Genomic DNA, 9,127 nt, shown 5'->3' on the forward strand with positions numbered 1-9,127 from the left:
TAAGGTGAGAAGCACTGCTCATCTGGGAGAAAGTTGGAGTAGAACCGCTGCTGCATTGAGAGGAGCCAGATGAGGCGGCTCAGGCATCTGCTCCAGATGCCTTTTGTTCAGTGCACGTCCGACACATTGGAGGGCCTACGTGTCACTCAACTGGCCTGAGAACGCCTCAGGATCCACTAGAAGGAGCTGGATGAAGTAGCCGGGAAGAGAGAAGTCTGGGCTTTCCTGTTAGGCTGCTGCCCCCGGGACCTGACATTCGGATCAGCGGAAGAAGATGGATGGATGAAACTTGTTTTTTTTTTATTAGCTGTAAGCTATAATCATCAAAATTGTTAAGAAATGTATGAAATACATTCTTCAGATATTTCACTTTGTGTGTAATGAATCTATAGAATACAGTATAAGAGAGTGACGTTTTGAATTGAACTACTGAAATTAATGTACTTTTCAGAGATATTCAAATGTATTTAGATGCATCTTTATGTATTTTGGAAGAACTAAACAATAAATGTGCTTTGTTTCTAAATCCAATAAACAGAGCCTCACACAGGAGAGATGGGCATCCATGCTTCAAGGAGGTTTCCTTCCAATTCGCCTTCTACGGTTGCAGCGGGTTATTATGCAAATGAGGCTGCCTGATTCATCAACAACTGTGATGATGATGAAGCTGGCCAGACAGGAATGTCACCTGGACACACATCAGAGGGAAGACGGAGGGTGGAACCAGCAGAACAGATGTGGATATTGTAAGTAGGAGAACATTTCCATAATCCACTGACCTGTGGTGCACACACATTGACAGTAAACACACACACACACACACACACACGATGGCTTTTCTATCTGTCAAATACGTCGAAACACCCACAACAGCCATCAAAAAATGTAAAAGATTCATCTCAGTGTGGTCAGGAGAATGACAAATGGAAGAGCCCTGCTGTTGTCATTGACTGTAATTGACTGCAATGTTCTCCACTGGATTCAAAGTGTTAATGCAATGTGTGTGTGTGTGTGTGTGTGTGTGTGTGTGTGTGTGTGTGTGTGTGTGTGTGTGTATTCATGTGTTGTATCTGCCCACTGGTTGGGGAGCATTTGTGGAGACATGATAGGTAGATTGCTTGTCAGGTGCAATTGGCAGGTAGCAGCTGTAAATCATTTTGAGGTCACAGGTGGGGAGCACAGACAAACATATACACACATACACACACACACAGAAACATAGTATATATATAAAAAGTCAAGACATCTTATTAGCACTGTCCCAATAATGAAAGAACCCCAAAGGGGATTCCTTTTGGATAGATGTCTGTCAAACTGACAGTTGACGAGGATGAAAAGTAGCCAGAGTGACTAACGTGTGGTCTTCAGAGCGGAAAGAAGACACAAACTCTACTACAGTCGTCCCTCACTACATTGCGGTTTGAATTTCGAGGCTTCACTCTTATCATTGTTTTTCAAACATTCATTCATTCATCTATTTTCTAAGCCGATTGTCCTCACTGGGGTAGCCAATCGCAGGGCACATATAGACAAACAACCATTCGCACTCACGTTCATACCTATGGACAATCTCGAGTCGCATGTGAGAACGTGATAGAAAGCTGGAGTACCTGCAGAAAACCCACGTTTGCACAGGAGAACATGCAAACGCCACACAGAGATGTCCAACGGAGAGTCGAACCCAGGTCTTCCAGATCTCCTGACTGTGTGGCCATCATGCTAACCACTTTTCAAAATCGTGTTTAATATTTTATATTTACAAGAAAACTAAATGATTGTTTTTTTGTTTTGAGCTGCCATTGGACACCCCCACACAAGCATTAGCACACCAAATGAGTCACACAAAGTGCACTGCATTATTTTCTCGTTTGGAGGTTACATGCGGGGGCGAAAATAAATGGCTACATTTGCATTTTTTCATTTATCACAACTCAGTCCTCAGCTGTGTCCTTATCTATTGTTGTGGAAATTAAATCCATACAGGACAGAATTTCTAAATGTCATCTGAGTTTGTCCTCACCTGAGGTTACTACTAGGGTGACCAAACATCCTTTTTTCCCAGGAAATGTCCTTTTTTTTAAAAGAAAGTGATGAAAATGTCCTGGTTTTCGTTATTTTTTTGGGTGCCATTAAATCAGCATTAGGGCACTCTGCTGCATGTGACGTAATCCCTGACAGGCTGCCGTGTGAGCAGCTTTGTTGCCAAAAAGTCGCAAAAGGCAGTTAATCGGACTCTTGCCGAGTTAGAGTCTTGTAAAATTGAGGACATCATGCACAACAGCGGCAAGTTCTTGCGACATTAGAGAGCACATTTTTCCCGGAAAAATTGGTTACATTACAAAACTTAATAAGCATTTGACCGCAGGTCCTTGTGTCGTTCTGTTTTTGGAAGCATTTTCATGCTGGTTTTTGGATGTTTTTCCTTTAGAATTTGTGTCTTTGGTGAGCAATAGTATTTTGCAACAATTTTTTGTCTATACAGACAAAGCTTTAAATGTATTGAAATTATTCACTCACTCACTGTATTGTATCGTTGTAGCTTGGACATACTTATTTTTTGTATCCATTTTGTGTCCATTCTATGGAATGCCCCTTGAGAGCATTTGATTTTGAATCGTTTTGTTGTCTTCAGCATAAATGATGCTTAGTTGCTGTGAGGTTCTTTGCACTATACATTTTTAATGTGCCATCTTGGTGTATCACAAGATCGCGCAAGATTTAAAACGTCTGTGAAATGCTGAGAGGACCATTTATCGGTCAGTACATTTACAAATTACAAATTCACACTGAAAAAAACAATGATTGCATGAATGAGCTTAAAACCAGCTTTTAAACATGCATGTAAACACTTTAATTAGATTGTGTTTGGCTTTTTGATGAGTGGATTGGAATGATTGCAACATACCTAGATTATGTGATTGGAAACTGGTTTAGTCTTACATGTACAGTATGTGCTACCAGAGCGGAGCGCACGTGCCAGTCACCACGGCGTGATATAACCCAACATTAATTGTGGCTAGGTGGGTAGAAATTTATAAACTGTATGCACATTGCTAGTAGCTGTTCAAGCTAATATGTGTCAATGTTTGGTGATTGTAACTTTAGCTACCATCTAAATTGTCTCTCGGTCTGTCACGGATGTGGAGGAAATCCAAATACAGTCTACCGTCAGTGCCTATTAAAGACACATAGTACAGTACATATGAATAGAGGAGGCCAAACGGTCAAACTTTGTAATGTAAAAAAAGTATCCATCACAGAGCGCCGCCCTGTATTGTTTCTAGACAGGACAACAGTTGTTTTTGTTTTGTTTTGCATAGTCACTTCAACAGAGACATAGTTGATAGCACAGTGTGTCTCTTGAAGTCCTTCTCATGGCACCTTAGTTGTTGTTGCCATGTGCAATTGCTTATCACTATAGCCACAAGAGCAATAGCATTTCTAATCTGTAGCTATACTAATGCGACTAGCGACCATCCATCCATCCATCTTCCACCGCTTGTCTGAGATCGGGTCGCGGGGGCAACAGCCTTAGCAGGGAGGCCCAGATTTTCCTCTCCCCGGCCGGTTCTGCTCCGAGTCTCTCCCGGATGACAGTGCTTCTTGCCTTATGTCTAAGGGAGAGCCCAGCCACCCTACGGAGAAAACTCATTTCGGCCGCTTGTACCCGCGATCTTGTCCTTTCGGTCACTACTGCCTTTTGGCTTAGCTCTTTCTTTACAACAACAGACCGATGTAGAGTCCGCATCACTGCAGATGCCGCACCAATTCGCTTGTCGATCTCGCGTTCCATCCTTCCGTTACTCATGAACGAGGTACCTAAACTCCTCCATTTGGGGCAGAATCTCATCCCCGACCTGGAGATGGCGTTCCACCCTTTTCCGGGCGAGAACCATGGACTTGGACATGGAGGTGCTGATTCTCATCCCGGCCGCTTTACACTCGGCTGCGAACCAATCCAGTGAAAGTTGAAGTTCACAGCTCGATGCAGCCAGCAGGACCACATCATCTGCAAAAAGCAGAGACTCAATCCTGCAGCCACCAAATCAGAACCCCTCAGAGCCCTGGCTGCGCCTAGAAATTCTGTCCATAAAAATAATGAACAGAATTGGTGACAAAGGGCAGCCCTGGCGGAGTCCACTATACGTTTGAGTCTGCCAGGTCTGACCGGCATCCTCCCCCACCATCGGAGTCAACTTACCACCAGGTGGTGATCAGTTGACAGCTCCGCCCCTCTCTTCACCCGAGTGTCCAAAACATATGGCTGCAAATGCTTGAACATAGTGTTTGTTATCGACAATCTGTGACGAGCACAGAAATCCAATAACAAAGCACCGCTCGGGTTCAGATCAGGGGGGCCGTTCCTCCCAATCACGTCCCTCCAGGTCTCACTGTTGCTGCCAATGTGAGCGTTGAAGTCCCCCAACAGAACAAAGGAATCGCCTGAGGGAGCACTCTTCAGTACTTCCTCTAGAGACTCCAAAAAGGGTGGGGTATTCTGAAGTGCTGTTTGGCGCATAAGCACAAACAACAGTCAGGACCCGTCCCCCCACTCGAAGACGGAGGGAAACTACCCTCTCGTTCACCAGGTTAAACTCCAACATACAGGCCACAAGCCGGGGCACAACAAGAATTGCCACCCCTGCCCGTCACCTCTCACTGCTAGCAACGCCAGAGTGGAACAAAGTCCCACCCCTCTCAAGAGGACTGGTTCCAGAGCCCTTGCTGTGCGTTGAGGTGAGTCCACTATATCTAGCCGGAACTTCTCAACCTCATGCACCAGCTCAGGCTCTTTCCCTACCAGAGAGGTGACATTCCATGTCCCTAGAGCTAGTTTCTGTAGCTGAGGATCGGACCGCCAAGGTCCCCGCCTTCGGCTGCCACCCAGCTGACTCTGCACCCGACCCCTTTGGCCCCTCTCATGAGTGGTGAGCTCATTGGAGGGGTGATCCATGTCGTCTCTTCGGGCCTTGCCCGGCCGGGCCCCATGGGCATAGGCCCGGCCACCAGACGCTCGCCATCGTGCCCCTCCTCCAGGCCTGGCTCCAGAGGGGGGCCCCGGTGACCCGCGTCCGGGCAAGGGAAAACGTGGTCCAATGTCAAGTCTATTGAGCTACTCTTTGTCTGCGACTAACTTTCTGAAAACAAGCCCAAAGCAACATGGAATTGTTAAGCGTCTTACAAAAAAAACAAGCCCGAAGTCGCTTAGAATAAGCGGACGTGGCAACAATGAGCTGAGATACCTTGTTTATATGTGACGTAGCACATCAACCAAAAAAGCCAAACATTTACTTGTGCTGAATGGAGGATAAACACCATCTAGCATTTTGGGAGACACACAGCATATGGCCAGTAATTGCATTGGAGATAGTGCATGTAAACTGGGATGTCGAATTACTTAAGTAATCCCATTAATTTAGTGCATGGGAACATACTCATTGTTTTTGTTCTTTAATGTCTTATTTTCTAGTCGTGGCTCTCAGTTGGTCTGTAGAGTCTGAGCACTTCAACCGTTGCAGATGAGGTTGTACAGTAAAAACAAGACTATGAATGTCTGTGCCCAGCTTTGGCCCTTAGTGTTCACGACTGTACAGTAACTGTAGGAGGAATGCTGGAGCAGGGGTAGATGAATGATCAATATAGTAATTACCTCCTTTGGACAAACCTCACTCCTGCAGGGAAAAGACTAATGAGCGTTCAATAACATGGATAGAGTGCAATCACACATACACTAACGCACACATACAATGAATGATGATCAGGTATCAGATTCAACCAATAGCCATCACTTTACGCTTTCATACAATTGACATGTACTTGATGTGGAACATGATGTTCTTTGCCCAGGAGGACAGAGATGATGTCCACGATATCGCTGACATGGATCTGCTTTTGTGTTCTTAACACCAGGAAAGCCCACCATGTGTTAAAAGTGTTGAAAGAAAAGACACTTAATCTACATTTTTATACATTTGTGTGAAAAAGTATTTGCCCGTTCCTGATTTCTTCATTTTTGACACGTTTGTCACACTTAAATATTTCAGGTCATCAAACAAATTTAAATATTAGTCAATGACCACCTAACTGAACACAAAATGCTGCTTTTAAATAAAACTTTTTATTATTAAGGGAGAAGAAAAATCAAAACCTACGTGGCCCTGTGTGAAAAAGTGATTGCCGCCCCCCCCTCCCAGAAAGAAAGTAATTGAAATCTATCAGTCTGGAAAAGGTTTCTAAAAATTTCTAAACCTTTGGGACTTTAGCGAACCACAGTGGGAGCCATTATCTACAAATGTGAAAACATGTAACAGTGATGAACCTTCCCAGGAGTGGCCGACCAAAATTACCCCAAGAGGGCAGCTGCGACTCATCCAAGAGGTCACAAAAGACCCCACAACAACATCCAAAGAAATGCAGGCCTCACCTGCCTCAGTTAAGGTCAGTGTTCATGACTCCACCATAAGAAAGACACCGGGCAAAAACGGCTTACATGGTAGAGTTCCAAGATGAAAACCACTGCTGAACAAAAAGAACATAAAGGCTTGTCTCATTTTTTCCAGAAAACATCTTGATGATCCCCAAGACCTTTGGGAAAATACTCTGTGGTCTGACGAGACAAAAGTTGAACTTTTTTCTGGTGTAAAAGTAACACTGCATTTCAGAAAAAGAACATCACACCAACAGTAAAATATGGTGATGGTAGTGTGATGGTCTGGGGCTGTTTTGCTGCTTCAGGGCGTGGAGGACTTGCTGTGATAAATGGAACCATGAATTCTGCTGTCTACCAAAAAATCCTGAAGGAGAATGTCCGGCCATCTGTTGGTGACCAAACACTGCTGGGCCAAACACGTTTTCACACCACTGTATGCAAAGCCACACACATCCATTCGACCTTCACTTCTTCTTCTCCTTCTTCTTCTTGAAATGGTGGTTGACATGATGTATTACCACCACCGCTAGTGTGTAACAGTAACTGCAGCTGCTAAATTTTCCATCTTGATTTTGGGGTGCAGGTGCGCTGGTCTACCACAGGGTGATCTCCCGCTCATCTCTAAATCCATGATTATTGATCAGCCCTCCTCTCAACTTTGCACTGTTGTTTCTGTGTCATTGCTGTCAACATGTTAAGTTTCATCAGTTTGATACCTGATTTGCATCTGTTTTGCATTGCAATTTCAATGTCACCATTCTGATGATTCAGATGGAAAATCAACAACAATCACCGTTGTTTCCATGTCACTTTGCGATCTGGGTAGATTCTGGTTTCACGTTTTTTGTTTCCAAAAAAGCTGGCTTGAAATTAGATATGGCATGCGGGTTTTAAAGAGGCAAATATCTCTTCAGTATTTTTATCTACGCCAAGCGCAGGCGCGGCGTGGAGGTTATGTTTTTGCCGGCATTTATTCATTTGTTTGTGTTCAAAATAACTTGAAAAGTTGTCAGTGAATTTGGATTAAATTTTCAGGAATTGTCAGAAATGGGATATGGAAAATCGGATTAAATTCTGGGGGTGATCCGGATCACTGTCTGGATGTCTGAATTTTTTTAAAGGATTTTTTAACATTGCGATATAGGACCATTTTCGGTATTTGTGCATATAACTCCACAAAAAATGGTAAGAGCACTTGGGGAAAAAAAATACAGGTTCTACAAATATCAAATACTGATCCAAAAAATATTGGATTATTATTTTGGTGTGAATCATAATATGGGAGGAACTGTGGCGCTTGGCGGAGGTCTGCGCTGTCCGAGTGCTCCTCTGCTTACATTAGTTTCGGTATTTTACACTTTTACACTTGTTCAGCTTGTCAACGGATGCACACTTTGCACATCCCACTTTGGCTTTAAAGTCAGGAACACTTCACAAGCTCTGGGGCATAACTATACAAGCATTGCGTAAGTGTAAAAGCTTGAGGTTTGCTTGCAATTTGTGGGTTTAGTAATGTGTTAGTTTAGTTAGCTAGCATGATTATGTAAAAAAACAACAACAACAACAACAAAACTTCAAAACTCATAACCATGAAGCTATGTGGTGCCGTTGCACACCATCCATATACATTTTAGTACAAATCTGGGTAAATCTGTGAAAATAGAGGCTTCATTTGGTGTCTTTTTGTTGTAAGTAGGAGAACTAAAATATAAATGTTCTTTTGCTTATCCGGTTAAAGGTCATTTCTGACTTTGGCCAAGTGGGTCTACACATTGGGCCGGTCACCCGTCAATCACAATGCACATATAAAGAGAGACAGACAATCTAATTTATCTTATTTATGATGTATTGTGTAAAACTAAGACATGAATAACATCAAATTAAAAGCACAAAATGAGTGCTGACCCGCCATCCACCAGTTCAAGTTCCAGCCAAGTTTTTCCAGAAAGATTATTACATCCTGTTTGACGTGTGTGGTAAAGGCAGTGCGCTAGCATGAATTAACTTGAGACAAATGGACATGCGCCAAGTGAGACGGATGTAGAATCTGGCCACTTTTCAAAATAAAACATAAAAAAATGAAATAATGGAAATGATTTCTTCTTTCTGTGCGGCCCGGTACCAAATGACCCATGTCCCGGGGTTGGGGACCACTGCTCTATAGAAAACACTCTATAGAACTATAGAACACATATAAGCAGCTTTTTTTCCACAATTTTGATCAATCTAAAGTTAGACGCTTTGACGTTCCTTCTTCTTTCAGGCATCTTGAGGGGCAGCTGTGGCTCTTTTGTTAAGAGCTTCCTGTCAACCTCAAGGTGACAATTAATTCCCCCCCCCTTCAGAGTTTTTTCTGACAGATTTTCTCTCACAACGAAATTCATAACGATCAACTGAGGACAGGACGGACTCTTTGGTTAGAAGTTCATCACACCTGAGGAGTGATGGTCTTTTATTGAGGTAAAATAACTCAACAACATTCATCAACTTGGGAAGTGTTCTCCACACATGCAGTGTTGTAAAAGCTATTTTATGAATGATAGATGCTTCATTGTACTGCATCTTATTAATGAACTTTACACAGAAAGAAGTCCTAATTGTGTTGCCCCAACCAATCAGGACAGAGCCCCGTTGCTGCCTAACAGGCTGACGCAGGGCTGGATCAATACTCTATTAAGAAATGCCACAATTAACAAC

The 9,127-nt window shown here is 43.3% G+C and overlaps 1 long non-coding RNA gene across 1 annotated transcript; it reads left to right on the plus strand.

Annotated features, from left to right (window-relative positions):
- Positions 1-387: 387 nt before the first annotated feature.
- On the plus strand, positions 388-6,719 carry LOC129177698 (uncharacterized). Its single transcript, XR_008569650.1, has 3 exons — positions 388-746; positions 6,328-6,438; positions 6,561-6,719. It is a non-coding gene; the product is annotated as an uncharacterized LOC129177698 (long non-coding RNA).
- Positions 6,720-9,127: the final 2,408 nt, after the last annotated feature.

Source organism: Dunckerocampus dactyliophorus, chromosome 2 (assembly GCF_027744805.1).
Source record: "Dunckerocampus dactyliophorus isolate RoL2022-P2 chromosome 2, RoL_Ddac_1.1, whole genome shotgun sequence".
Classification (NCBI taxonomy): Eukaryota; Metazoa; Chordata; class Actinopteri; order Syngnathiformes; family Syngnathidae; genus Dunckerocampus; species Dunckerocampus dactyliophorus.